Genomic DNA, 7,864 nt, shown 5'->3' with positions numbered 1-7,864 from the left:
AGAATACTATTCTTTCCTCATTGAATTTTCTTAGCTCTCTTGTCAAAAATCAATTACCTGTAAAAGTAAACACTTATCTCTAGACTCTCAATTCTATGTCATTGATGTATGTATCTATTCTTTTGACAGTAGTACACAGTTTTGATTACTGTAGCTTTGTAGTAAATTTTAAAATTGGGAAACGTGAAGCTTCTAACTTTTTCAAATTTGCTTTGGTTATTATGGGCACCTAGAATTTCCATGTTAATGTCATGATAAGCTAATAAATTTCTGCAAAAAAAAATTAGCTGACTGGGATTTTGATAGGTTTTATGAGGAACCTATAGATAAATTTGGGGAATATTACTACCTTAACAATATTAAATCTTTCAATCCATGAACATAAGATATCTTTCCATTTAGTTAATCATCTTTAATTTCTTTCAACAATGTATAGTTTTGAGTGTATAAGTGTATAAGTCTTGCTCTTCTCTTTTAAGTTTAATCCTAAGTATTTTGTTCTTTTTGATGAAGTTGTAAATTATTGTATTATTGTTTTCTTAATTTTATTTTCAGATATTTCACTAAAAGCATACAGAAATGCAATTGATTTTTGTAAGTTAATTTCACCCTTCAACCTTGATAAACTCATTTATTAGTTCTAATAGTTTTTAAGTGGAATCCTTAAAATTCTCTACTTTCAAGATCATGTTATGTACAATTGGAGATAATTTTGCTTCTTCTTTTGCAATCTGGATGTGTTTATTTATTTTTTTTCTTGATTCATTTCCCAGAATAGAACCCCTAGTATAATAAAACTGGCAAGAGCACACATCTTTGTCTTGTTCTTCACATTAAAGGGAAGTAGTTAATCATTCAACAATAAGTATGATGTTGACTGTGAGTTTTTCATGATAAAGGATATCATTTATTATGTTGAAGATAATTTTGTTGAGAGTTTTTACCTTGAAACAATATTTTTGTCAGACTTTGAAATATGAGATGTTCAAGTGGTTATTTTCCTTTATTTAACTACTATAATATATTGCATTGATTATTTTTAATTTCAATTGTTATAAAATAAAATTTATAATCTTAAACATTTTTAAGTGCACAGTTCAATAGTGTTAAATATGTATACATCGTGTATAACAAATCTCCATAACATTTTGTCTTGCAAAACTGAAACTTCATATTCATCAGGCAATAACACCTAATTTTCCCCTCCCCACAGACTCCAGAAACCACCATTTTACTGTCTATTTCTATGACTCTGATACTATAGATACCTCATATAAGTGGAATTATACAGTATTTGTCTTTGTGACTGGCTTATTTTACTTAACATAATATTCTCAAGGATCATTCATGTTGTAAAATATCAGAATTTCCTTCTCTTTTAAAAACTGAATAATATTTCATTGTATGTATATGTTATATTTTGTTTATCCATTCAGTCATCAATGGATGTTTGCAGTGCTTCCACCTCTTGACTATTGTGAATAATGCTTCAAAGAGCATGAGTGTACAAACATCTCTTTGGGACCCTTCTTTCAATTATGTTGGATATAATCCCAGAAGTAGGAATGCTGGATCATATGGTAATTTTATTTTTAATTTTTTGAGGAACAACCATACTATTTTCCAAAGTGGCTGTGCCATTATACATTCTCATCCACAGTGCACAAGTGTTCCAATTTCTCCACATCCTCATCAACACTCTGTGTTTTTGTTTTGTTTTGTTTTATATAGCAGCCATCCTAATTGGTGGGAGGTGATATCTTATTTTGGTTTATATTTGTATTTCCCTAATAATTACTGATGATGATGAGGTGTATTACATTGATTGATTTTCGTATGTAAAACTGCCCTTGTATTCTAGGAATTAGTCCCAGTTGGTCATAGTGTATAATTTGTTAAATATGTTATTGAAACCTCTTCGCTAGTATTTTGTCGAGATTTTTTTCCATCAATATTCATCAAGGATATTTTTCTATAGCTTTCCTTTCTTGTAAAATATATTTTGGATTGTGACATCAGGGTGATGATAGCTTTGTACAATGAGTTTCGAAGTGTTCCCTCCTATTTATTTATTTATTTATTTATTATTTTGGAAGAATTTGAGGAGGATTGGTGTTAATTCTTTAAATGTTTGGTAGACTTCTCTAGTGAAGCCAGTGTAGTCCTGTTATTTTCGTTTGAGGGGAGGCTTTTGATTACTGATTCAATCCTTTTACTAGTTCTAGGTCTGTTCAGATTTTCTATTTCTTCATGATTCAGTTTTGATACACTGTGTGTTTCTAGGAATTTATCCATTTCATATGGGTTTTTCAATTTGTTGGTGTACAGTTGTTCATTGTATTCTCTTTTTCTTAAGATTTTTTTGATGTGGACCTTTTTTAAAGTCTTCATTGAATTTGTTACAATACTGATTCTGTTTTATGTTTTGGTTTTTTGGCTGTGAAGCATGTGGGATCTTAGCTCCCCAACCAGGCATCGAACCCTCACCCTCTGCATTAGAAGGTGAAGTCTTAACCACTGGACCACCAGGAAAGTCCCTGTATTCTCTTATAATCCATTTTTTTCTGTAAAATACGTTGTAATGTGCCCTTTTTATTTTTTTTATTTTAGTTACTTGAGTCTTCTTTCTTTTTTCTTAATCTATCTAAAGATATGTCAATTTTGATTATTTTTTCATTGATTTTCTTATTGCTTTTCTATTCTCTATTTTACTTGTCTCTGCTCTATCTTTATTGCTTTATTTCTTTTGCTGGATTTGGTTAAATTTGTTCATTTTTTCATCTTAAGGTATAAATTTAGGTTGTTGATTTTATGCTTTTCTTTTTAAAAAATATGTTTATAGCTATAAATTTTCCTCTTAGTACTACTTTCACAATGTCCCAAAAGTTTTGGTATATTGTGTTTCATTTTCATTTGTCTCAGGATATTTTCCAATAAATCTGTATTTTCTTCTTTGATCCAGTGTCTATTTAAGTATATGTTATTTAATTTCCTTATATTTGGGGGTTAGCTCATTTTCTTTCTGCTACTGATTTCTACTCTCATTACTTTGTGATCAGAAATGATACTTCATGATTTTGAACTGTAAAACTTATTTAGACTTATTCTGTGACCTAAAATATGATCTATCATGAAGAAAGTTATAGTTGCACTTGAGAAAAATGTATTCTGCTTTTGTTGAGTGGAGTGTCCTGTACATGTCTGTTATATTCAATTGGTCTGTCATGTTATTTCCTTATTTCCTTATTGATATCATCTCTAGTTGTTTTATATATTATTGAAAGTAGGGTATTTAGTCCTTTACTATTACAGTAGAGCTGTATATCTGTTCCTTCAAGTCAATGTTTGCTTCATATATTTCAGAGCTTTGATGTTTGGTGCATATATGTTTATAATTGCTATATCTGCTTGGTGAATTGATTATTTTACCATTATATAATGCTTTTTAAACAAGTTTTATCCATTCAGCCAAATTATGTCTTAAAAATATGGAAAGCTTCACAAATATAAAAGATTCTTTTGCAGGGGCCATGATAATTATTTCTGTATCATTTCAATTTTAGTTTATGTGTTGCTGAAGCAAACACTCTGTTCAGATATTTTGCCCAATTTTTAATAGGGTTGTTTATTTTCTTCACGCTAAGTTCTGTGTATGTTTTGAATATAAGTCCTTTATCAGTTATGTGTTTTGCAAGCAGTTCTTCCCAGTCTCTTGCTTGTCTTTTTGTTCTCTTAATAATGACTTTTGCAGAGCAGATGTTTTAAATTTTAATGAAGTCTAACACCAATTTTTTTCTTTCCTGGATTATGTTTTTGGTATTGTATATAAAACTCATCATCAAGCATAAGATCACCTATATTTTTATCTATGTTATCTTCCAAAAGACCTATAGTTTTCTATTTTACATTTAGGTCTATGATCTATTTTGAGTTAATTTTGTAAGAAGTATATGATCAGTGACTAGATTCTATTTTTTTTTATTATTATTTGTGAATGTTCACTTCTCCAGCACCATTTGTTGAAAAGTCTCTTCTTTCTCCATTGCATTGCCTTTTCCCCTTTGTCAAAGAGCAATTGACTATATGTGTGGTTCTATTTCTGGTCTCTCGCTTATTCTATTTATGTATTTGTTTATATTATTTCACCAATGTTGCAATGTTTTGACAATCATAGTTTTATCATATGTGTTGAAGTTTGGTAGTGTTAGTCCTCGGACATTGTTCTTCTTCAATATTGTGTTGGATATTGTGTCTTCTGCCTTTTCCACATAAATTTTAGATTTATTTTTTTGGTATCGGGAAAATAACTTGCCATAATTTTTATTTACAATTCTTGTAATCTGTAGACAAAGTTTTCAAGAACTAATATCATAACAATATTGAGTCTTTCTATCCATGAATGTGGAATATCTCTCCATTTATTTAGCTCTTCCCTGATTTCCATCATCAGAGTTTTGTTGTTTTTCTCACGTATACCTTACACATATTCTAATAGATATACACCTAAACATTTCCTTATTCATTGCAAATACTGTATTTTTAATTTTAAATTCCAATTTTTCATTGCTAGTGTATAGAAAACAATTGTATTATATATATTAACTTTGTAATAGGTATAAGCTTATAACCTCACTATAATAGCTTATTTCCAAAGCAGTTTTTTGGTCAGTGATTTTCTGCATAGGCAATCATGTCATCTGCAAACTAATACTGCTTTATGTTTCCTTCAAAATCTGTATTTTTTAAAAGTTTCCTTTACTTGTCTTATTTCATTAACTAGTTACTTCCAATATGGTGTTGAATAGGAGTGGTGAGAGGAAACATCCTTGCATTGTGTACCTGTTCTAAGGAGGAAATCATTTAGATTTTCACCATTAAATATGATGTTTTCTGGAGGGTTTTTTATAGATTTTCTTCATCATTTTGAGGAATATCCCCTATATGCCTAGTTTACTGAGCATCTTTATCAATAGTCAGTGTTGGATTTTTGCCAAATGCTTTTTCTGCACCTATTGATATCACCATATGATTTTTCTTCTTTAGGCTAGGATGATAGATTGCATTAATTGATATTCAAATGTTGAATCAACTTTGTATACTTGTGTTAAATCCCACTTGGTTATAATGTATATTACTTTTTATACATTGTTGGATTCAATTTGATACTTTCATTTTTACAAATTTTGCATTTATATTCATGAAAGATATTGGTTTATGATTCTCCTTCTTGAAATGTCTGTCTGGTTTTGTATTAAGGTAATGTTGTCCTCTGATGTGTTAGGAAGTTTTCCTCTACTTTTATTTTCTCAGAGATATTGTAGATAATTAGTATCATTTCTCCTTAAATGTTTGGTAAAATTCCTGCAAAACCATCTGGACCTGACACATTTTTTCTGTAATGTTATTATTATTCATTCATTTTCTTCAATAATTATAGGCTTATTCTGATGATCTATTTCTCCTTTTGTGAGTTTAGGTAAATTGTGCCTTTCAAGTTTCAATTCATCTAAGTTATGAAATTTATGGGCATTGTGTTGTTCATAATATTCCCTTATTAACATTTTAATGTTCATGGGAGCAGTAGGGATGGTGCTTTTCTTTCATTTCTAATATCAGTAATTTGGGTCTTCTCTCTTTCATCTTGTTTGCCTAACTAGAGGTTTATCAATTTTATTTATATTTTCTAAGAACCAGCTTTGTGTTCATTAATTTTCCCTATTGTTTTCCTGTCTCAATTTTGTAATTTTTATTCTCATTTTTATTCTATCTTTTCTTCTGCTTGCTTTAGATTTATATTGTTCTCTTTCTAGTTATCTAAGATGAAAGCTTAGCTTGTTGATTTTATGTCTTTCTTAATTTCTAATATTATGTATACAATATGTTCCCCTCTTAGCACTGCTTTCTTTGATTCAGAATTGTGATAAATTATATTTTCATTTCCACTTAATTCAAAATATTTTTAATTTCTCTTGACACTTTGACCCATGTATTATTTAAAAGTATATTGACTACTCTCCAAATATTTGGGGATTTTCAGCTACCTTTCTGTTATCATTTTTAGTTTCATGCCATTGTGATTTCAAGAGTACTTATGTGATCTCTATACTTTTAAAACTTTTATGGTGTATTCTGTAGCTCAGAATGTAATCTATACTGGTAAACATTTCATTTGAGTTTGAGAAGAATGTGTATCCTACTATTGTTGGATGAATTATTCTATAAATGTCAATTAAATCCAGTTGACTGATGGCCCTGGTAAGTTTAAATGCAGTCATGTTTTTGGATCTTCTTTTTTATCCACTCTGTGATACTCTGTGTTTTAATTGCTGTATTTAGATCATTCACACTAAAGTAATTGTTGATACAGTGGGTTTGTATATACCATATTTGTAACTGCTTTCTCTTCATTGCTCTTGCCTCTTTTTTCTTCCTTTTTCACTCTCTTCCTCCCTTCCTTCCTTCCTTCGTTCCTCTTTTCTTCCTTCTTTCCTTCCTGCCTTCCTTGTTTTCTAACTTCCTTTTTTTTCTCACCACCTAGGCTTTGATTCCATTTTCTCTTCTCTCTTAGCATGTAAATTATACTTATTTCTATTTTTGAGTATTCATCTTAGAGTTTGCAGTATATATTTACAACTAATCTAAATATACTTTCAAACAATACATTCAAATGCCCACTTCATGAGTGTTGTGTGTCCCTTCTAACAGAGTATCCTCAATTCCCTCCCTCCAACACACACACCTTTCATAATATTGTTGCATTCATTTCACTTATGCATAATCTCTAATCACCCAATACACTGCTCCTATTATTATATTGAACAAACATCATCTAATAGATCAGGTAAGAATAAAAAATATTTTATTTTATCTTCATTTATACCTTTCTAACACTCTTTCTTTCTTTATGTAGACCTGAGTTCTGATGTATGCAATTTTTCATCTCTCCAAAAAACTTCTTTTAACATTTCTTACAAGACACATCTACAGATGACATATTCCTTTACTTTTTGTTTGTCTTAGATGGTCTTCACTTCTTTATTTTTCTTAAAGACCAGTTTTTAAGAGCAGTTTTACAACAAAATTAAGAGGAAGGTACAGAGATTTCCCATATACTTCCTGCCCAAAATATCCTCTGTGCTTTGCCAATTTACCCCACACCCCCACTTTAGCAACCAATGGTCTTTTTGTTGTCTCTACAGTTCTGCTTTTTTCCTGAATGTAATGTGGTTGGGATCATACAGCATTTTCAGATTGACTTCTTTCACTTAGTAATATTTATTTTAGGTTCCTCCATGTCTTTTCATCATTTGCAAGTTCACTTTTTTAATATGCTGAATAATATTACACAAGATGCTCCATAGTTTCTCCTTTACTCTTGAAAAAAAATTTTCCAGATATAGAATTCTTGGTAGCTATTTTCCTATCAAACTTTTAAGATTTCTTTCTAGTCTTCTTGTTTGCATGGTTTCTAAAGAGAAGGCTGGGGTAATTCCTACCCTTGTTCCTTTATAGGTAAGGTTCTTATTCTTCCCTCTGGCTTCTTTCAAGTTTGTTCCTTTGTGTTGGGTTTTTTGCAATTTGAATATGCTTAGATTTAGATTTTTTGGTATGCATCCTACTTGGTGTTCTCTCAACATCCTGGATCTCTGTTTTGGTATCTGTCATTGATTTTGGAAAATTCTCAGCCATTATTGCTTCAAATTTTCTGCTTCATTCTTTCTTTCCTTCTTTTTTTTCCTTTCTTTCTTTCTTTCTTTCTTTCTTTCTTTCTTTCTTTCTTTCTTTCTTTCTTTCTCTCTTCTCCTTCTGGTGTCCCATTGGGTTGCCATTAATGTATGTTACATTGCGTAATTTTCCCACAATT

At 30.2% G+C, this 7,864-nt stretch overlaps 1 non-coding gene across 1 annotated transcript; it reads right to left on the bottom strand.

Annotated features, from left to right (window-relative positions):
- Window positions 1-3,482: 3,482 nt before the first annotated feature.
- LOC112066752 (U6 spliceosomal RNA) lies at window positions 3,483-3,587 on the bottom strand. The gene has a single exon (XR_002892849.1). It is a non-coding gene; the product is annotated as a U6 spliceosomal RNA (small nuclear RNA).
- Between the last annotated feature and the right edge of the window lie 4,277 nt (window positions 3,588-7,864).

This window comes from Physeter macrocephalus, chromosome 9 (genome assembly GCF_002837175.3).
Source record: "Physeter macrocephalus isolate SW-GA chromosome 9, ASM283717v5, whole genome shotgun sequence".
NCBI classification, from domain to species: domain Eukaryota; kingdom Metazoa; phylum Chordata; class Mammalia; order Artiodactyla; family Physeteridae; genus Physeter; species Physeter macrocephalus.
The sequence above is the reverse complement of the archived record's forward strand: the minus strand, read 5'-3'. Positions and strand labels throughout refer to the sequence as shown.